The sequence below is a fragment of the Leptinotarsa decemlineata genome, unplaced genomic scaffold (genome assembly GCF_025532065.1).
Source record: "Leptinotarsa decemlineata unplaced genomic scaffold, Ldec_3_MD MMD2_tig00000008_RagTag_RagTag, whole genome shotgun sequence".
NCBI classification, from domain to species: domain Eukaryota; kingdom Metazoa; phylum Arthropoda; class Insecta; order Coleoptera; family Chrysomelidae; genus Leptinotarsa; species Leptinotarsa decemlineata.
In genome coordinates this window covers 4,882,721-4,906,222 of record NW_027412537.1, presented here as the reverse complement: position 1 = coordinate 4,906,222, position 23,502 = coordinate 4,882,721, and the positions used below count along the sequence as shown (strand labels likewise).

The window sequence follows — 23,502 nt, the reverse complement described above, 5'->3', positions numbered from 1 at the left end:
GAGAATAAAGCTATTTCCATAATTAGAACTATTTTTTGTCTAATTACAACTAATCGAATGGAAGTTCTTGATTGATTTTGTTTAGCCGATGGTTCATACTTTGAATATGCCTCAAGTATCTCTAAGTAAAGTATTATGCGCATGCCTGATATACAAACCCACCTGTTCACTGTGGGATCAAAGGGCCTATTTTTGATGATTTTAACCCATTGTCTTATATCATTTCTTGACTGGTCTGAGTTTCAAGTAACAAGCCACTCATCTAGCCTTGAACCATTCTACATTGGAGTTTCCATTGCTTATAACTATTGTGTACCAAATTTAGGGGTAGGTAAATGGAATATAGAATCACTCGTATTCGGTATTAATAGTGGTAAGTTGGTCAAATTTAGTATACGTTTTGCTCAATTGTGACAATATGCCTTGGATACCGGTAACTTTCGTTGAAGCACAGCACTGCTGGCCTTATCGAGGTAGTCGTTCATAGCGCAGCTGCGAGAGAGTAGTATTAGTGGGTATTTGGGAGACATTTCTGGCATTTGAAGTTGTCTGTAAACTCAATGTGACACCCGTGACCTGCAGGTATGTAATAGATAATTATTAATAGTTTGGCTGCTTGCTTGGTGGCTGGGTACTGCTAGGTATACTGAATTTGTATCTCCTTCCAGGGTTGTCTCTTGTAAGTGTACCTACACACTCTAAAATAAATTGTAGAAACGTTTCCTTCAGTGGTTTTTGTTGCCGACTACGTCCCAGCCGAACCTATTTGCTTTTCTCTGAGCCTTCTAGAGTATATTTTGTTACACACTTGGTTGACATAATTTTTTCTGTATACTTTCTGTTTATTGTTTTGGAAAGGATGAATAGCATTATAATAACTTTTAAATAATACATACGTTTCTATTAGGGCGATGAGCCTCAATTTTCGATGTTTTGTAAGTAAAATATAACCTATGAATCGCATTTACATCTTGGTAAGTACATGAAAAATATGATGAAATATTTGAGTAAGGTGAAAAGCTTATTACATTGACTACATTAACAAAAGCATGACAGAGAAAAATAAAACTTTACATTCGTGTCATTTACATCTTCATATATTTATATTACTATACATAACCTTGCCATGCGTGAAAAATCGATGTATATCTGTAAAATACAAGTTAATTGTTTAAAAAACTTTTATTCAGGTCGTTTGACACAAGTACCTACGATTCGGCTGGTAAAATTCGCAGGTATTTTTTTCTGTGCCAAGATGGTTTCATATAAGAATGGTCACGTTTCGAGGTATGCTTCTCTTTGCACTTGCGCAATCAAAACAATCCTTTTTTGGATCGGATCATCACGTTTAATGAAAAGTGAATCTTCTACAACAACAGGAGACGTCCAGACATTCCCCAAAGACAAAAACTCATTAAAAAACCATGATTACTTTATGGTGGTCAGCAGCTGCTGTGATTCACTATAACTTTCTGCAACCAGGCCAAACCATCACAGCAGAGTCTCAGTGCGAAAATGTACTGAAAATAGCGTCAGCAGCAGCCGGTACTGGTCAACAGAAGAGGTCCGATCCTGCTCCACAACAACGCTCTTCCACAATTCACCGTCCGAAAATTAAACGAATTGAGCGTCGAATATCTGCCTCACCCACCAGACTTCCCAGACCTCTCGCCAACCGACTACCATCTTTTCCAGCACTTCGATAACTTTCTCACCTGTAGAACCTTCGTGAATCAGGACCAGGCAAAAACGGCCTTCGTTGACCTCGTCGAATCCCGAGCTCACAATTTTAATGCTGACAGGATGAATCGACTTGTGTTACGTTGGCATAAGTGCACTCATTCAAGTGGCGCCTATTTCGAATAAATTGAATGAGTAGGTATTCACTGAGATATTATAGTTTGGAGTAGACTCATAAAACGGACAACACATAAACAACAACACAACACTGATAATGCGTAAATAATCTTTCTAATCTAAAATAGCTACATCTGAAGAAATACTTCTTTAATAAAAAAAATCAGCTAAAAAAAAATTGAGATATGAGATACATTGATGAAATTTATTGGTTCAGCAAATATTTCAAGCTTAAAAAATTCTATAAATTACCTTCCCAAACAAAAGTCTATCAGATGACGGTCATAACTACATAATTTATAGCTCGTTTCATAAAGTACCTATGTATGTATTCTGGATTAATAATAACTTTAATCTTCAAATGTTTTGAGACATATTTTTGATGTTCAAAAGTTTTACCAAATATTTCAATCATAAAAAAAATATATATGAGATCCCATAACATTCATTATTGATATGACGATCATATATACATTATTTATAAGTCACTTCTATATCACATCATTACAAACGTTACGGTTTAAAAATATTTTGGTATTTTTAGACGTCTTACGAAAACCATTAGGTATATCTACTATATGACCTATATTTTGAAAATACAATTTTTCCCAGGTAAACGATGAAAAATTCAATAACATTTATCTATGCCCCATTATATATAACTCACTGAATGTTTGGGCAAGTATATCAGGGGATGCTTTAATTGGCCCCTGGTTTATACCAGGCAATTTGAATGGCAAGATCCATGCTTCTGGATATGCTGGAAAACCCCAAAGGAGGACCAAGGTGATTCAGCTTCAGGTGAAGATTTGCTGTATTTCCTCCTCACTTTGTAGCTCGAGTTGGTCACTGGTTGGATACTAATTATCTGAAAGAATGGATTGGTAGGACAGGTCCTACAGACTTGATGTCACCTGATTTTTTCTACGGAGTCAGCTCAAGTTAGTTGTTCATAAAACTTAACCTGCGTCACTTGGGGAAATGAGGGTAAGAATTCCTCAAGCATTTTGCGTTACTACCTGCCAAATTTTGTGTAGAATTTGAAAACAACTGTAGAGTTTTTTTACATAACAACAGAATCTTTTTGAATGTTTACTTGATCGATATTTTTAACAAATTGTATTTCAAAAAGGAACTCATTAAACTTAGCTTTTAAGGTGAACTTTCAAAATTATTGATTCATTGCGTATAATTATCATTTATACTTTTGCATATCCCTTTTATAAGCTCTCCAATGACTCACAAGAAGAAAAAGAAAGGGTTTGCTGTTTCATTGTTTTATTTGGTAAGGCCTAGGGTGATTATGGTGATGATGATAGTTTCTTTTTCCTATCCCATAAACGATTTTGAAAATTTTTTGATATCATTTTTGTTTGTAAGTTTGTAAGGTTTCAAAATGTCACACTGTAAATATCGCCAAGACGGTTCTTGTAATTTAACGTTGGAAAATGGACATTTCGAATTCATCTATTTTCTAAAAATATCAGGAATAGTATAGAGTACTAAAACGTTTCAAAATATAAAGGAATACTGATAGTAATTCTTTTTTAAATTGAGTAAACACTCAATACGCCTTTGATAAAACCAGCAATGAGAACAGAAAATTGTTATTTTGTTAATAACAATGTTAGCGAATATTATGAGAAAAACTATCAGCACTCAGCTGCCAGGAAATTCGTAGTTAAATTTAATGTAACACGCGTGCTGGAAATAGAAATGTACGCGAATAAAAATATATCGGCCAAAACTCTGGTATTTAGGAAATACTTATGATTTATTGTCATTTTTATTATGCCAACGCTGCGATTCTATTTTTGATATGGTTTTTCAACTGTGCTTTGTTCTATACATTATATAAAATATAATGTTGAATGCAACTAAAACGGAAACAGTGTAATACATTATGTCGAATATTTACAGTTTTGACTCGCTGTTGGGAAAAAGGATGATTTTTTAAATTGTATCAAGTCAGATGATTTCCACATATTTGTAGAATATATTGAAGATTATATAACACAAGCATAAAGCTGAAATAAACTTCATTCTTGTGGAACAGTTCAGAGTTTCCACTGACCTTTTTTTTACAAATTGTCACCTTCCACATTGTAATGGAGAACGTATACAGATGTGGAAAAGTTGCTATGTCAATTCAATATTTTTCACCTATAGCCAGTGGGCATACTTAAAGACTGGCTATAAATCAAATCATCATCCTTTAGTTGAGAATGGTCTGAACGAATTGTTCCTTTAGATGATTTGATTTATTGCCAGTCTTCAAGTATGCCTACTGACTATATGTGAAAAGGTAACCATCCGCATATCCAAATTTTGGATATGCGGATGGTTACCTCGTTCACAGGCAGATGGGGCGATGGCAAACCTGTTGTCCGCTTCAGCCTAGTTCGAGGAATGATAATCTGAAGGAATTGGATTTTAAATTATCGGAAGTCTTCTACTTTATGTTGATGATAGACACTACCTTGCACTGACGAGTGGCCAAACAGCCCGAAACCGGTCTGCAAGTGTGTTCTAATCAGGGTTGGCAAAAACCAATGTTTTTTCAAAAAACCAAAAAAAAAACAGGTTTTTTTTGTTCAAACTAGGTTTATTCAGTTTAAATCAGATTTATTGGATACAAAGTATTATAAGTCTAAATATTTTAAAAGTCATAAATTATCTTATGAAATAATTGTAATAAACAATGAAAAAAATGATTAAGACAACTTTCATTTTTATTTACACACTCAAAAAATTAATTCACCAAAAAACATCTTAAAACGTAATAATATTCAAAATAACAAAGTTCGAAAATAAAAAAATAGAATTTATTTATCTTCATTTGCGGCAGATGTATTGAAAAAATAACAAAATAAAGAAAAATTCAAATATTACTGGTGTAAAATTACAGTTCTTTTAATTATTAGAATAATTTAAAATATATGAATTTAAAAATGTAAATATCAAATTTTTATTTGTAGTTTATTGAGCTGTAGTTTTCATTATTAGAATACCTAATATCAACCACATAGAGACAAAAACCCAATAAAACAGGTTTTTTCTTGAAAAACCAGTGGTTTAAATCTTGATTTAAACCATGGTTGGTTTCAAGCATGTTGGTTTGAACCTGCCAACCTTGGTTCCAATAATTGAAACTCTATTACGGCAGTTGTATCGCCAACAGCATATGCACAGTCAACCTACAGTGTAGGAAGTTGAGACTAGCCTGAACAAATTGTTCCTTTAGATGATTTGAATTCAATATATTTTCCATAAGGAAAAATGACCTATTGAGCTGTAACTTGTTATATTTAATAATTGTGTATGCCAAAAAAAGAACTTCATAGGTATATACCTACTCAATGTTTCGGAGACCAACATAATGATAATGATAATGATAATGATAATATAAATAAATTAATTTATTGACATATGATACACTTTAAGGAACATAATTAATTGATATGCCTCACTCTTCCACCCTAAAAAAATCATTTCCTCACCATCGTGCTTAAAGTAAGTATTTTATGCAGAATATACTACGCCAAAAGTTCAATTTTTTGCACTAAGGCAAAAAATGAATTACTTTAACACAAGTGCAGAAAGTAAATCACTTCTTACACTCTTTACAAATAATAATCCAGCCTTACATTGTGAAAGAATGGAATGCCCCAAAACCTCATATTGGAGCCTCAAAATTAGCAAATGTTCAGGTGTTTTGACACATTATTTTTCTGATATTCCATACAAGTTGGAAACAAATGTTTTTCACGGTCACGTTTATTATAATCAAGATAATAATTTTGTAATCACAGCAGCAAGACTATACTATGCTCTTTATCAAGTTATCTACGTACGTATTTTGACAGCTATCGTTTCCGTAATTATTACGAAGTTATCAGTTTACAATTTCAATATTTTGTTGTAAAGCTGTTGAAAATATCGAGTTTGAATAGTGGGGAGAGATTATTTACATTTTATTAGGTTGTTTCAAAAGTTCTGTCCGTTTAAACGTCATGTGTTTTTGAAGATATCTTGGAATGTCTGAGGTATGACGTTAGTTGTAAAAATTATCACTGGTTATCGAATCATCATTTGAATTGCTGGCTGTCGAGGTTGTGACGGTAGTCGGTAGGGTTGACTTGAGTGGTTTGTTCCACTCATCCAATCGACCGTTAGATGAAACGGTGGTTCAAGCCGAGAGGCCGAAAGATCGAATTTCGCTGCCCAACCTGTGCTAGAAATTGTCCAGTAAAAGCTAAGACCTCGTTAATCCTTAGCTCGCACAAGTTTCTACTTCTGAGGGTTGTCGTTCGTAGGGGGCGTGGGGAAAAACAATGTTTTTCAAAAGAACCATTGGAATGTTATGTGATCGTTTATTTGGCAGAATTTATGGCAGAATTCACGAATTTTATCAATGATACTTCTTCATCAAAAAATGTTAATTCTTTTTCGTCTTGTTACATTTTTTTTTAAAACCATTGAAGGTGAAAATTCCCAAAGAAAACTATTGGATTATTTTAATAATGACATCTAAAATATCAACGGTGCAATTTTCAGTTTTTTTTTGAGGTTTACACTGATACAGGGTGTAACTAAATAAGTGTAAAACATTTAAGGAGGTGATTCCTCATCGAGAAAAAGATAGGATCTTTCATATAAAGAAATTTCATTAGAGCATCCCTTGTTAAGATACAGCCACTTAAAGGGGGTACATAAAATTTATATAACAATTTTTTTCACAAGCACTAAAAAAAATTACAATATTGAAATTAACCTGACGTTTTGTACTGCTAAAAAGACACTTAGCCAGAAATTCATTTGGTTTGTAAGAGGTGGAAAACGCAACCTCTAAAATTTATTTCCAATGTAACCTTTTGTCTTATTATTTGTTTACCAATTTAAAAATGTATTTCCGCTTGTTTCATTCTAAACATAAAATGTCTTCTAGGTTTTTTGCCCTAAATAAACCAGTTCGCAGCAAAAAATTATTTTAGGAACAACTACAGAGATATATCGTCATAAATGCGAAAATACGAAACTAATCTATCTAGTAGGTCGCTATTAGCGATAGTGACAATTAAATTGGTATGACGCTGTCAGTTTGTGAATTTTCGACATTGAATTAATACTAATTGTGTGTTGTTATTCTGTTCTTAATTTGTTACTTTGATAATTCACTTGTTATTAAAACGGCATACACAAATGAGGAAATGGCTGATATGCATTACGTTTACGGTCTGTCGCAGAGGAATGGGTTAGAAGCTTTCAGAAGATATGCTGAAATGTATTCTCAACGGCAGCATCCTTCACATAGAATATTTGCTCGACTTCATCAACGATTACAAGAATATGGTTCATTCGACAAAAGAACGCAGGATTGTGGTCGCTATCGATAAGTACAAACACCACAGCTTGAGGAAGCAGTACTTAATTTGATTGAAGAACAACCTACTACCAGTGCTAGAAAGATTGTTTTCCACCTAAATGTTGATCATATGACGGTATTTCGAATTTTAAAGGAACAGCTCTTATACCCTTACCATCTGCAACGAGTACAGGCACTGTTACCGCGAGACTTTCCGAACCGTCTTGAATTTTGCAATTGGATGCTGGAAATGATTAGAAGAAATTGTGACTTTCTGAAGAATTCACAGACGAATGTAGTTTTTCTCGGGACAATATTATTAAATTTCATAATTACCACATATGAGCTGATGAAAACCCTCACGCTGTTGTCGAAGAACAGTTTTCTCTTAACGTGTGGCTCGGAGTTATTGGGGATGATTTAATTGGGCCTCATTTTCTACCTCCTCGAGTAAATGGTGAGGCATACGTTCAATTTTTTAGAGAAGTGCATCCAGTACTGCTGAAGGAAGTTCATTTGGGCGTCAGAAGGGATATGTTTTTCATGCATGATGGGGCTCCCGCCCATTTTAGTCAAGTAGCAGGTCATCATTTAACTGAAACATATGCAAATCAGTGGATAGGTCGAGGAGAACCACAGAACTCGCCCGCTCGTTTCCCGGATCTCAATCTTCTCGATTTCTCTATTTGGAGCCATTTACAGCATTTGGTTTATCGTACTCATGTTCGTGATGTAGAGGACTTAAGAAACCGCATAATCGATGCGTGTAGGGTAATCAGAGAGACTCTAGGAATATTTGAACGAATACGTGGCTCAATGCGACGACGTCTAGACGCATGCGTAATGTCTGAAGGTAGACATATTGAACATTTACTATGATTTCTACATGTTGTGTATTTTGTTATTAATAAATTAGTTTTGTTTATTACCCTTCAATCGTTTAATGCAGGTTCTGACTACAAAATAACAATAAATCCAGTTCACATGTATGAAGGTGTATCTGTGTAGTTGTTCGTAAAATAATTTTTTGCCGCGAACTGGTTTATTTTGGGCAAAAAACCCATTCGGGCACGTAACCATTAGATGGTCTGAATCAAACTCATTGCACCAAAAACAGTTTGTGAGAGTTTCAACACACTCCACTGTGGAAGAAATCAAAACAGGTGTTCCCCAAGGTTCCATTCTGGGACTAGTATTGTTTTTATTGTATATTAGCGATATCACACAGCTGGGCATAATTACTAACATCGCATCATTTGCAGAAGACACTACGACTCTGTGGCAGGACAAAGATCCTATAAAACTATCTCATGATGCCACTGAAGACGTGGAAAAAAGAAACAGCTAGTGCGACTTGAACAAGTATTGAATCAATTGTAAAAAAACTCAGATTATCACTATTAAATCGAACCTCCACATCCGAGTCTGAATAATAACGTCCTCGAAATTAAAAAGACATTTAATTTCTTAAAACCCCGCAGGGACAATAAACTTAAATTCGCGGAGCATATAATCAATCTGAATAAAAAACTCGCAAGTCAGTTGAGAGAGAACTAGGTACATTTCCAAGATCTTCTCACTTTGTTTTTCTAGATGCATATATCACATATGGCATTGATTTCTGTGGAGTATGAAGCAGTCCAGTTCCGAGTTCCGAAATCCCTTCAGCCGACTATCAATTAAACAACGAAACTACACTGGAATTGAATATTTATCTTTGAAACAGTTAGTCTAATACATGCACATATATTTTTTTTCTGATTGATTCGGCCGTTACTTGATAAAGATCCACAAACTTTTGTGGAGATCAAATCGTTGAGGTGTAGTTTTTGAAAAAAACATGCACATATATTTTTACTTGATAATTCTAACCTACTGCAATATAATACTCGTCAAGCTAACTTGATCACACTTACTCTGCCCATGTCAAATATGGTGAAAGATTCATCGATGTAGGGTGGAATAAAAATGAGCCTGAGAAGTTCATTATTACGCCTTAGTCAAATTCGAAACGGACTGGTTTAAGTTTGACGATTGTCGTGTCACTAAGTGTTCTGGCGATGTATTGAATTTATTGGAGCCTCTGGAGACACCTTACATTTTGTTTCATGTGAGAGAGGACATTGGCATATCAAGATCTTCAGATGATGTGGTGCTACAGGTTTTACCGGGTTTTTCTGCAGCTGAAAAAGCAAATGACCAATTGGAATTAACCAAGTCGCCCCGGAATGCCAATTAATTTTTGTTGTTGTTTCATACTTTCATGATTTATTCAACAAAAGTCATTTTTTTGTGGAGGAAAATCAGTTTTTTATCGACCCTTTTTGGGTATTGGTTACCTTCCACAATCTGAAAAATATGTATAAAAATTATAATGGAGAACTTTATACAAGTGTAGAGGGGCAAACTTTTTAGTTTACCCCGATAAGTTACTGCGTAAAAATCAAAGTATTTTTCACAATGAAAAATATCTTTATCAGTAACTTGTATTTAACAATTTTGCCTAGCAAAAAATTGTTAAGAAAGAATCCGATACTTATATTAACGTTTCGGAGGCCAAAATCTGCCTCCGTCTTCAGAAAGTCATTTTTTTGTGAAGGAAAATCAGTTGTTTATCGACCTTTTTTGGGGTATTGGTTACCTTCCACAATCTGAAAAATATAAAAATTATAATGGAAAACTGTATACAAGTGTAGAGGGGCAAACATTTTAGTTTACCCCGATAAGTTACTGCGTAAAAATCAAAGTATTCTTCACAAAGAAAAAAGAAGAAGAAATAATACGATAACGTTTCGGAGGCAGTTATTCCTCTTTGATTATTTATTTATTTACTTCTTCGACAGATGTCAAAGGAGTTTTCAAATATATAAGATAAGTATCCTATTATTTCTAAACAATTTTTTTGATAGGCACAATTGTTAAATACGATAAGTTACTGATAGGCAGAAGATTTTTCTTTGTGGAAAATACTTTGATTTTTACGCAGTAACTCATCGGGGTGAACTAAAAAGTTTGCCCTTCTTTATACTTGTATAAAGTTCTCCATTATAATTTTTATATTTTCCAGATTGTGGAAGGTAACAAATACCCAAAAAAGGTCGATAAAAATTCATGATTTATATTATTTTCTTATTTAATATATTCCTTGACTATTTTCAGGAAGGAATTAGGGCGATATTCTGACATAAGGACTATTATTATTTATATAAATTATATAATTAATGTCATGAATTGTTAGATTAGGTACGGTTATATGTGATATAAGTTTATGTGATATGTATATTGAAAAAAATTCTGTATTACCTGCTTGTTTTGATACAATGTGTGTGTGACATTAACCTTTTTTATCGAGATTTTTATAGATACGAATTTAGTGATTAATTTTATATTGTTTCACCGTAGCTCAAAAACGTATTTCTTTCTTGTCTCTCTATCTCATCGCCGAGCGAAAGATTAAACGGAAATACGGATTTTGTTTGCAACTTTTCGACTTCCGCAACCGCACGGTGCAAGTCAATATCACCTCTTAGACGGCCGCGTGGGTGCGTGAGTTGTACTCGCAGAATTCTACTAACCCATTCATGATTCCAACTTATTCCGAGCCAGACCCATTCATTAGGTATGATGTCTTCGATTCATTCTTGAATCACCAGGATTTCACTCGTTCACTCATTCCCTCACTGTACAGAAAACTATTCAGAGAAGTATATGTTTGAAGCTGTGTTTATAGAAAAAACTGAACTGATAATACAGGGTGAGCCATCGGAAACTTACCGCAAGGCAAGAATGTCAGAAAAAGAACTTTCAACGAACAAAACATTAACGCGGTGCCGTTCCCCATTCTTTTAAATAAGAAATAGGGGTGGGGTGATACCTTATTGAACAGAGCTTCTGATTTTTTCTTTTCTAAGGATAAAACACAAACACTACAGAAAAATCCCTAAGGCACTCTAAGAGCGGTGCCTGTACGAAAATCGTGATTCACATTGGATTTGAATCGCTGGAGATAAAATCCATTTGGAGAAACGTTCTCAGGTAGTTTACGAAAGAGTTATTAAACAGTGAAGTTCGAAATGTACCGAGTTGAACCTCAAAACGATGGACAGCCAGAAACCGTCGCGTATTTCTAAAATGTACCGCTCTTGATGGAATCAAATGTGCCAAGTCACTTGAACACTAGGTACCCGTGAATGTATCTATAGAAGAGAAACAAATCGATGTTTCAGACAGGATCTTTCCTGGATGGAATCCAGAAGCTTCAGGATATGCTTAGGAGCGGAGTTCCATACAAGAGAACAGTACTCCAAAGAAGGTCTGATCTGGGCTTTATGAAGCATCAAAAGTTGCTGAGGTGTGAACAATTTTCTGGTTCGGAACGGTGTTCCAAGTTTTTCAGAAACAGCATTTGCAATTCCAGCGACATGATTGTGCCAAACATATTGGTGTCCATTTTCACCCCCAACAAACTTATCGAAGCAGAAAGTGGAATTGTCTGTCCTAAGACATTGAAGTAAACCTGGTTACTTTCATCACAATTCGAAATCACTTCTAGATCCTCATTAAGATATTCAACCTCCTGCTGCGGTGAAGATGTGCATTCGCAGCCGATGTCCTGGAATCCAAATGTATTGGCGAGACAAATGTATTGGCGTCAGCAAAGCAATATATTGAATTTTTCGTTTTTTCCAATAAGTCGTTGATACACGATAATGTTTTGTTTTGGAAAATAGGTCTTATCGTTTTGAAGATATTTAACTTTGAAATGCCATCAATAAGTTTTCCGCTAAATATAAATATTACTCTCTCGAGAAATACTCGTACACGTGATTTTGTGATTTTCACAAACACCCTTTTGTGTATAATAAGAAGACTGTCGTTCATAGTCTGTGACAGAAACTGAAGAACAAAGAAGGGGCCAGCTGGTCATGAAGACCATCTTTACTAAGGTATGATTGAACCTTTGTTTCTACCAAAATTGAAACAATACATGTCCTCTTTAATATTTTTTATCATCTACGTGAGGTATTTTAATTGGTATTTATTGAAATTTTTGTTAAAAAATAGCACTTTGAACCTAGTATTACATGCTTTTGGCATGCATGCACTTATTGTTTGTTTGTTAATAAATATTATGGTTATTTTTTTTGAGAGTTTCGCTGGTCGAGTACTTTCTTCGGAACCCGAAACATTGCGAGGGTACACCAGCAATATCAGCTATTGACCACTTCTCACAACGTGAAGTAGATGATCTTTGGGTGTGAGAATCGTGTGCCCTAAGAAGTTGCAAGGAGCCAAGAATGACAGCCTTCTGTATTTGTCCGTCAGAGATTTCTGCCTTCGTGCGGCAAGCGGATAGGATCTTGAGATTTGAGAGTAGAGAGTCTTGCATTCCACTAGAACTTCAATAATCAGAACAATCACCTCAACAGAGTGCTTTGGATGTCTGCAGACTTCTGAGTTGAATATTTCATCCGTTTTTCCTACTACTTTTGGACAATATTTGTTTGACCCTGAGCTAAAAACTGCATTGTTTTCGATTGATTCAGCACTCCTCATTCCTCACAACAGAATTTATTTAATACTGCAGAAGTGTCGAAGACTCTTAGGGCTGTGTTATATCAGTAGATTCATAAGGATCTAAGGCTTCCCGAAGCAGGCCATGCACCTGGTGCCAGGAACCTCTATACCACTCACGAGGCTATGGTAGACTAAGGTCTTGAAGATACCATCCTGGCAGGCCTCTGTTTCCAACTTTTGTCCACTCGGTCTAAGAAAAGCGAAGGTCAGTTGCTTCGTTGAGCCAATACCTACAAAATTGTTGAATGAGACTCAATGCATCGGATAATTGTTACCGAACTGAAGTGAACTATGTGGCTTTTATTGGAAAGTTTGCTGAATGGGCTCCAACTCGGTGACAGAGTTGTTCAGTTATATAGTTGGGCTCATATTTCTAGATATATGAGCTTGGTCGTGTATGTACCAGGTCTGTAAGCCCATTGAATTAAAAGTATTTATGGTAATTCAGCTTCTTTTACCAAGTGGTACAAAACATAGAAAGTAATATTTTTCATTTTTCATGGAGGTTTTGGCTTTCTCCATTTTTATACAAAAAGTACCAGTATAAAGATTGATCTCCCATGAAAATACTCCCCTTTCAATTCAATCATGATTTCCTGTTCTTAATACTATTCACATTCCTACCACGTAGACCGGTTACATCCATCAATTTACCAAAATCTTAATTTCCCTATTTTACAAAATTCTAATATAAAATACCTGTTGTTAAATAACTGTTCTCAAATGAAAATATTATTATCTAATTTTAAACTGAAATGGCATATAGGTATATCAACCAGATTCTGATTTATAAATGAAATCGGATTTTTCAAAGTAGTTCACTACTTAGTATTTTTGGCATGTTATTTGTAGAATTTGTGTTATCTCGTTCTTATGAATGTTTTGAAATTCTATGCATCAAGTAGTAGTTTATGACCAATAAATTGAGTATCCAAATATTTTTTTTCTGGAACCGACAGACTTGTTTGTCGTTGAGCAAATAATCACCAAAGTAATGGAGACACGCTGTATGACATAATTCATACCGACATCACGGCATGTGTACGAACTGAATCTAAAATAAAGAGGTAGCTGTGACACAGCCAATTTATCAGGTGTCAGAATGACAATGGTCATCAGTCTGATCGCGTGACATTTCGGAACAACTGCAACCCACTGTCTGCTGCCCTGCAAATGTTATTTTCACCATTGTCGCCTGACCCCGACACATAAATATAGGCTCGGCAGCAACTGGATCATTTGGAATATCAATTTATAACTTTCTTATTATTAATAGGAATTGTGAATCATTCTTAGACCAGTTCTGGGGATTTGAACTTGACAATTATTCATATGTGCTGGTATGTACGCCGACGTCAGTTTGTATTTGAAGCATTGAAGTTCAGTCGAGAAAAGATATATCAAAAAAAACTACTCGGGCTGTCTGTTTGTTATTGCTACATGGAGCCATTCTCATAAGTCTAAGGAAAACACTGCTTGCTCATGAGCTCATTACATTTTTCCTCACATCTTTTGATGACACCCATTTAGACAACGTGTGTCATATTCTCCTGGACATGATTTAGTCTTGTTCAAGAATTGCTTGCCTGCTTTGATCCAGTGCCCCAAATCCATATAAAACATGACGCATTGTCTCTATTCTTTCGCTGCTACTGATGTGTATTTTGAATAAACTTTTCCCTGTGTTCATTCCCAAGTGTATTTTCATGGTACTCTGTAATTTATTGATCCCTTTCCTTGTCTGGTCGCATACCATAGAATTCGATAGCTAATTCGGGACCAATATATTTAGTTGATGACTCGTTTAGCATGCCCATGAACTTTTTAGTTACCTGTGATTTCCAAGTGTCCAGGCCTAAGAATGAGTCGGTCTATTTCGGTTATTTCATTAACTTTCCATGACATTTTCAGACTAGTCTTGATGTTAACCATGAATTAATCACTACCCCTAGTAGCTGGTTCGCCATATTTTCATACTTCTTTTTCATCTGTCGATGACGTATGAAAATAAAGCAAACTAGTAAAGGCAGATTTCCACACTTGTATAAAGTTTTCCAATATAATTTTTATCAGATTGTGGAAGGTAAAAATACCCAAAAAAGTGGATGAAAAGACTTCATGATATTAGTAAGTGTTAGGAAAACAGCATTTTGTAGTAAACCCAGGTATATATCACTTGTTGAAGTTCCAGAGCGACAAAAAAGACCCGGAAGTAAATTGAGGAAAACAGGAACCCCCCACGTTGACTTTTGAGGGTTTTCAATTTGTATCCTGTGAATAACCTTGAGATTCTTATAATTGTAGAAAGTAACTTGCCCGAAAAACACACATTGGATAGGATATCATCATTTTCCATCCCTCTTTCACTCACAATTTTCCAATTTTCCTCTGGTAATCGCTTGACCCCTATTTCTATGTCAGTCCCTTTTAGAGACTGCAGAAAATTCAAGTCAAAATCATCTCTAACCTTATTACAGTTCTGACAACATCAACGAAAAAGCTGCCATATTCAGTAAGCTAGTGTTTTGAATTTTCCAATAAACACTCACCGGTTGAACTATCAAAATATCAAGATAAAAGGTACAGCTTGTCAAAAGTAGGACGAGCTTTCTGAATTCCGTTATGGTCTCGCCCACTAGAAGTGCGTTCGTGAGAAGACTTTAAGTGAGAGAGAGAGAGAGAGGGAGAGAGAATTCTCAAGCCTCTTCCTAGATCTGGTAAGCTGTACCTTCCTTGTATTACAGATGACTTCAAACTCAAGTTTAAGCTAGCTCCATCTTAACAGAATGGTCTGGATAGAGTCAGCAGAATTCGAAGAGAAAATCTTGATATTTAATCCGTTTTCCTTCTCTTTTCGGACGATATTCGACATACATGGAGCCGAAAACACCACGACGAATATCGCCTTGCCTTTATGGTCGAGAACAGCTACATCAGGTTTATTAGATTGTATGAGCCCGGGGAGTAGGAAATTAATGGTTCCAATAAATTCGACACTTCTCATTCTCACAAAGGATTCAACATCTTCCTGAGCATTAGACTACACGGTTGTCTTCTCATTGCCATGAAAGTGCTGTAGGTAATAATAAAGCACTCTTAGGGACGTGTTATCATAATAATAATAATTATTATGAAACATTTGGGGTATAAGAGAATTAAAAAGAATTGTAGAGAATTGAAGGTTCTGCAATGGTTTTTGATGTGAACACTTCTCCCACTCCAGAACAAAAACACTGTCTCTAGTCATTAATCAAGATAGCAGCAGCGGGAGATGACTACGACTAAATTGTAGTGTAGAGTGTAGAGGATTCAATTCAACATATTGAATATGTCGTGTCTTTATATTTTTACAAGAAGTTCTTTCCCTGACATTGTGAATGTTACAATTAACGCAGTGTGAATTCACGAACCGTAGATTTCGCCAGATAACATGACTTCCGCGATTCTCAACCTCCACCAAATATTCACGTAGTGACCAAATTCGAATTACACCAAACGAATTACTCTCGCGAAGTAAAGTTGTAGCACCAAATCGTCCCGTCTTATGCGTCGAGACAATAATAGACAATGCGATGCAATTTCTCCCAGGTCAGTCGTCGGTGGCGGAGGGTGCATAGCGTCGCATCCGGCCCCGCGCTCGCCGCCCCCCTTCGACCCATCCGTCGAGAGAGCGTCGCGGCGGGGGGCGGCTAGTATCCCACTTCTGAGCTGTCCGTCTCCCGTCAGCGTCAGCAGCGTCATGCCGCCGATCGATCAGTCTGTGGTGGCTCAAAGCAATGCACGCTCAGGTCAAAAGACGTCTGCCCGGGACAAACTACAGAGGAGGGTATTTTGTGTGGGGTAGGGGGGGTCGATCAGCGGATGCTGATTTATAACGCTAATTTCTAACAAAACATACCATCACTTCCAAAACAATAGAAAAGGTGATGGTACTTATATTTTATCCGTTTCTCCTCTTCTTTTCGGACGATATTCGTCTCGCCAGGAGTTGAAAACTCCACGACAATTATCATTCTTAGTGTCCGACCGAAAGTTCGGTTTCGGTCGAGTTTCGGCAAAAAAAAACGGGTTTCGGTTTAGTTTCGGTTTCGGCGCCAAATCTGCCGAAACTACGACCGAAACTGAAACTGCATTCGGGAGTTCCCGCGCTGTGATCGGTCATTTTCGGCGCGTTGAATTTCATACAATCGACGAAGACATTTTGCCGCTTCCACTAACGTGCCTAATCATGTCGTGACTATTGTGATATTAGATATCAACGCAAATAAGTAATTTTATTTTTAATATTTTTGAAAAGCCACCAATAATATTCAAAAGAAGAATCTACACCTACTCAAATGAACACCTCACCTATTTTAAGTATTTTTAAGGTGTAATTAATATTTTTTCTTGAATAAGGGTTTTTTATGTTGATTATCAATAAGTAAAAATGTCGAAGAGTGCATAACGTTGTGATTTAAAGATAAAAAAATAAAGACTGACTGATTATAATAACGTTTTCTTTATTTTCCTCTCAAAACATAATCCTTGCAAGAAAGTTTTGGTTTCGGTTTCGGTGCTGGACATGCTGATAGCAAGTGCATTAGGGTCTCGGGTGTCAGGAACCTCTATACCCATCACGCGACTGCGGTAGACTATGGTGTTGAAGACACCATCCTGGCAAGCCATGATGAACCCCTCAATTTCTGACTTCAGCCCACTCGACCTGAGGAAAGCAAAAGTCAGGCGCTTCAATAAGCCAAGGTCTCCAATGTTATTGAAGAAGACTCCATGAATTGGCTTATCCTTGTGTTTCCGCAGAAGTGAGGTTGTCTCTGCTGCTTCTATATGAGCTTTTTGCTGAACGGGTTCCAACTCGGTGACAGAGGTGTGGTCACCTCGTTCAGTGTCGAACACTATACCGAGTTCATCAGCTGCTCGGGCAGCTGCCCTAAAGAGAAATGCTCCAATCCCTGCTTTCTCATGGTCACGGACCATGCAGAAAAGGGGATCCGAACTCCTGATGACTTTACAGGCTGTATCCAGTACCATTCTGTTATGTAGACTCTCCAAACTCAAAAGTCCACGACCTCCCTGTTGTCGGGGGAAGTACAACCGTGGAACGGACGATTTGGGATGCAAACTCCTATAGAGATGCATTATTATTATTAAATAGATAGATTTCAATATAAAATTACAGAGGCATTTAATGAAAGTTACAAAAATTTGTTGATCACTGAATTATCAATTATCAGCATTGCCAAATGTTTTATATATTTCTCTGTCGTGCAAGCTAGCCAAAAAATGAGCACACAATGAGTCATAATTGTTCAAGAATACCTCAGTCAACGTATTCAGTATAAACTACTAATTTTCCTTCTCAGAAGATGGAAACTAACATTCCTGTTGTTTGAAAGTACCGCCAACTTGGAAGGTTTTCGGTCGCCGATTATTTTTTTACAAAAACTGACCATACATATCATTATATCAGATACTATGTTTTGATTGTAAGTCTATTTGAACCAAATTCGATTGCGTTCTTGCCCATTTCACATTTGCGTATATTACTGGAGTTTCTTCCCAACACCAAACCGTTTTAACATCACAACACCTCGATACGTGTTTCGATCACCAAGTGATCATCTTCAAGTGCATTTGCGTATATTGTCTATTTCATGCCTGTGACGCCACTGGAGAACTTGGTTTGTATCTGATTGTGAACGACGTTAAACGGGAATAAAGTACAGAGGTACAAATAACTTAAAAGGAAATCAACGGAAAATTGAGATGTGAAACTAGCTCATTTCAATCACTTCGTCTGACATATAAATTTTATAGTGTTGCATATTAGCAGAAAAAATCGTGATGCAAGACCAATGTCAATAAATTATTTGGATGAAAGTGATAAGGAAATGCACCGTAGAGGCCGGGCCATTATTGATATTCTACTAACTGAGGTTTTTTTACTGCTTTTTCTTTACCGGAACAAAAATACTGTTTCTCGATGCGCGTTTCGCTAACCAAGTTACCGTTATTAGATGATAACGACTTCCTACCTATAAAAGAGTTTAGCTTTCATTACATTCTCCTTTGATTCAGCTTCGCTTATTTTCTATTAAGTTTTTTTGCTGCTTGGGGAGTCATCTAACTTGTCCATTTCTGGCAAGTTTTTATCCCTTTGTTGCATTGTTTAGAGTAAGAGTCACTTCTATACAAGTCCAATTGTCAGTCTCTAACTGAAGTAGTCGGACGGATCCATGCTCTGTTGAAGTACATTTTTTTACCCATGACCAGGTATATTTTTCCAGTATCCTCAAAAATTCTTATTGGCCAGTAGCTAAGGTGACCTCAATCTATATTTTTATTCCTTCTCAATAAATTTTAATTTCCCAAAACAATTGCCTCGAAGTTCAGAGGTGCTAGTCCTCTTATATTCTTCTTTAGCCTCGGATCATTTTATTATAACGCTAAGGATCTACTACATGTGCCCCCTCATTAAATCATTGAATTTTCTGGTTAAAGACGACTGAATCGTCTGCGTATTCCAGTATTTCATACCTATTATGGTCCAGAAGACGCACTAGCTCATTTTATACGAAGTTCCATAACTGTAAGGCCAAAATTCTTTTCTTTGGACAGCATAACGCTTGACGCTCCTCCTTTCCTAGACACCCTGAGATTGATTTTGAGTATCTGAAATCTTCAAGGTATCAGCTTGAGTGATCATCAATATGGCTTTCGGAAACAAAGATCAGCAGGCGATCTTCTATTATGGCACACCCATATATGGAATAACGGAATCGAGAAACATGGAGAATCAAGAGCTGTTGCGCTTGATATTTCTAAGGCCTTTGACCGTGTGTGGCATGAGGGTTTGCTGCTTTCAGATCAGTCAATACAAATAATACAAAACATTCTTTTAAGAAGTTAGAAATGAAATTTATTAGAGATATTTGATATTATTCGTTGCATTTGAAGATATAATTGTGGCATCTCCGAGAGATAACCTTGAATTGGAATATCTATCAGTTCTTAAGGGTGGTGGAAGAGACATGCATCTATTGGTATAATATTCTGGATAGACAAATGTGCAACGGGTTCATCTCAGAAAGAGAACGATGTGGGAAGTATGGAGTAGATGTAGAGCTCGTAAACGAAAGTATCTTGTACTGTCAGGTAAAGAGCTAATCTCAGGAAAGGGCTATCTGTACCGCAAGTGTCAGTACATACTTCGACAGATCTTGTCATGGAAGAAGCACAGAGTTGTTCCTAGAAATGTGTTTGTCAATAGAAAGTTGCCTATTAAAATTCAACAATAAAAATTTTGTTCAGAAGTAATTTTATGGTATGTTTATGGATTTTATTGCTTTGATTAGGGCCAATTACAATACTTGTATTAATGCGGTTACACTTCAAATTTAATATACGCTACAGAATGTTACGAAAACAGAAAAAAAATTTGATCTAAGTCAATATAATATGAAAAGTACATATATATGTCCAAACAAACACATTTTCCCTTGATTATTATCTTCATGTTAAGTGAAACTAGTTCCAATGTAAAAAAATCACAGAGTGAACAATGATAATAATGAAGTATTGATGATAGATTCCAATCTAACATTTTTCCTTATGTGCCATGTGACACTTTCACTATTTTGCTTTAAGTTTCAGTGTTTCGCTATCTATCGTGAACATACCTATTATTATAATTTTGTATTTCTACTACACAAAAATACCTCCACTATGTCTTGAATTGGGTTATTGATATTTTGGTGACGTCCTTGAAAACTTGAGATCATTGTTACAGGCTATTCTCTACTTTTCGTTGCAAGTAATAGTTTGTAGCAGTATATGGTTGAAGATCGATCTGATGCACGTCTATACGGATCCAAGTTATAGTACAGTCAAAGAGTATTTTCGATTTGAGTTAGCTTTTTTAACTTTATTGTTAAAAAGCTGTGTTCTTGATTCAGGTTACTTTATTTTAGGCTTATTGTTAAGAATTTGTTGATTAATCTTTCATTGAAGTTGTCAGTTTTCTATCTACAAGGTATTCAGTTCAGTTGAATTATCATTTTCAGCAGTTGCAAAACATTTCTGAAAACGTTTTTTTAACATTACAATCGGTTGTATAAAAATGGTTTCCAATCCCTCATAATCTTTTTATCCACAGTAAAATACATGCACTTTTTTATCAAATATATTCATAACGCAACTATTTTGATTCATTGTAAATGATCTTCATAAAATAGATTTTTTTAAGTCGTTACTCATTTGTTGATACTAAAAACCATCAAAACCATTGATTTATTGAAACAGGTTACTATCAAAATCCGTCATTTAGTAATTGTAAGTTTGTAAACTTTCAATTCTATTATTACCGTTTCGAAATATTAGTGATTTTCGATACTATCATTTTTTAAATTCCTGTATTATCGGTAGCTTTTGAGTTGTTTCTGATTGTACCTACACTTTTCTCGTAAGCACTTCATAGTGTCAATACAACAGATTGAAGCAGAGCTGTATTTAGTTACTGCAGTATTTGTACCAAATGTTAAAATCTTATGTACTTATATAATAATAATTTCTACTGAAACAATCTTCAACTCGGCCAGTGTGAACTTTGTCTGAACTATTACAGTTCTATTAAACGAATAGTTCAGTCAATGTTGTCAGTGTTCACTTGTTTAATTTTGTGCTTCTTACTGTAGAAGCAACCCGCAAATATTTTCAAGGTCATAGATGGCAAGAAAATCAAATACCTTAAGTTGCATACTTTATGGATATACTTTTCAAGTATCAGCCAATGCCATTCACTACATTATTATATCACTGCATCGCGATAGTTTTGCCCACAACTAACATTGAAGGTTTAAACTTGATTCGAAATCGCTCACATTTATTTGAATACCAATTCTCTTGAAGAAAACAAAAATATATGCTATCAAGATATACAATGTACTTTTCCCTAGTTCACAACATCGACACCAGATGGGTAATTGTTTATTTTGAATTCCCTGTTATATATTTCGATATATTTACGAGCGAAACAGCTGCAGGTCAACGCCACTGTGCGAAGACTAGAAATCCTGCTCTCCAAAGCACCCCCTATAGACGTGACGGACGGACAGCCCGTCACAGGACATTTCAATCTCCCTGCTGCAACCGGTGCCCGCTACCGCCTACCCTTCCCCCCTTCCCCACCTTTCCGAGCTGTCGATGTCGATCGCCTGGACATCTTTGATGTTTTAATTAGTTTTCTTGATTTCTGCTCCTCTAGTTGTTTGTTTCTGACGAGAGCTTTTGTTTTTTATTCATGTTGTTTGAGGCTGTGCGAAAGATCTTTGGTCGGATCCAGCTGAATTGATTTAATTATAAAATCAACTGTTCATGTAATTGAATTTGCTCCCTTAACGAAAACGGTTTTGGTGTAAAGAGTAAATTATCATTTTCATGTGAAAATATTAGTTTGACGTAAAAAAATTCAGCAGGAAAAATGTATGTTACGTTCTGCTGGTATAGAAACCCGATAAATTCTATTAGATCTCTTTGATCTCCAATCTTCGTGAGTAGGGTCAGTGAGAAGGTTTCAAAAGTGTAAAAGGAAATAGTGAGCACCGTTTTTGTTTGAAACTCCGTTTCGTCAGTGAGCCAGAAAACCATGTAATATGAAAACCCGAAAATGGATAAACGATCTAATATCTGAATATAGACTGCCACTTATAGTTTTTACAAAAAGTAGAGAAAATTTTTGAAATTAACTTTCATTGTTTTCCAAAATATTTTAATCTGAGATTGATTTACTTTTGCAAGCTCTCAAAGTTTTTTCTTGGTAAACTTGATATTTCAATAACATAGGTTAGGAATTCTTCAACAACTTCTGTCATGCATTCTTGATCTGACAAAGATCGAAAATGTCATTAATCGATCAATTAGAACAAATGGGGAATTAGTCAACCATTTGACGCCATTTTTCGTCATTTCGCCGTAGAAAACTTTATTAGGGTTATGCGAGGCTTTTCCGTGATGAACCAAGATCCTTACCCTAGCAACTCGTGGGACCGTTAATATATAGTCGAAGTAAACGATATTGTGCACTTTTGAAGTTGGCGGCACTCTCAAAGGCCATTTTTTACTAACCGAGTTCTATGATTAACTGAAGAGTCATACAATTAAATTTGAAGTCATGTTACGGCGACGAATAGAAATCGGGGAATGCGAAAATGGTTATCATCGTCCTGTTCAGTTCAGGAACTGATCGCGATTTGAGTCTTGAGATTTGATATTGGTGCAGTTAAAATTACTCAAAATTTTTGTTATCTGTTGAAAATGTGGTGTCCTTGGACAAGTACTAATATTACTATTAGTACTTGTCCAAGGACGAGTGTGATAACAACGCAGACTTTTTCCTGTGTAGTGATTCAAATAGTGATGGTGAACAATGCGAAAAAGAGATACCTACCAGTGAATAAGATTCAGATGCATTTGAATATTGAAACACAGAGAGTACATTTCAATGTATATAAGAATCTACATCTCAAGTTTGGTTTCGAGGGAAACAAACTATTACAAGCAACATCAGATATGACCGAAATTCCTTTCTCAATTATACGTAAAATAGTCAAAAACAAACCTCATGAACACAAGACGCGATGTGATACAGGATTTCCAAAACCTTCAGATGTTTATCTAATAAAATCATTGAATAAAACAATATACGA

At 35.7% G+C, this 23,502-nt stretch overlaps 1 protein-coding gene across 1 annotated transcript in view; it reads left to right on the top strand.

The window, feature by feature from the left end:
• The window catches only part of tio (zinc finger domain-containing protein tiptop), a 410,169-nt gene that overhangs the window by 1,432 nt on the left and 385,235 nt on the right, over positions 1 to 23,502 (top strand). The gene's annotated exons all lie outside the window — the stretch shown is intronic.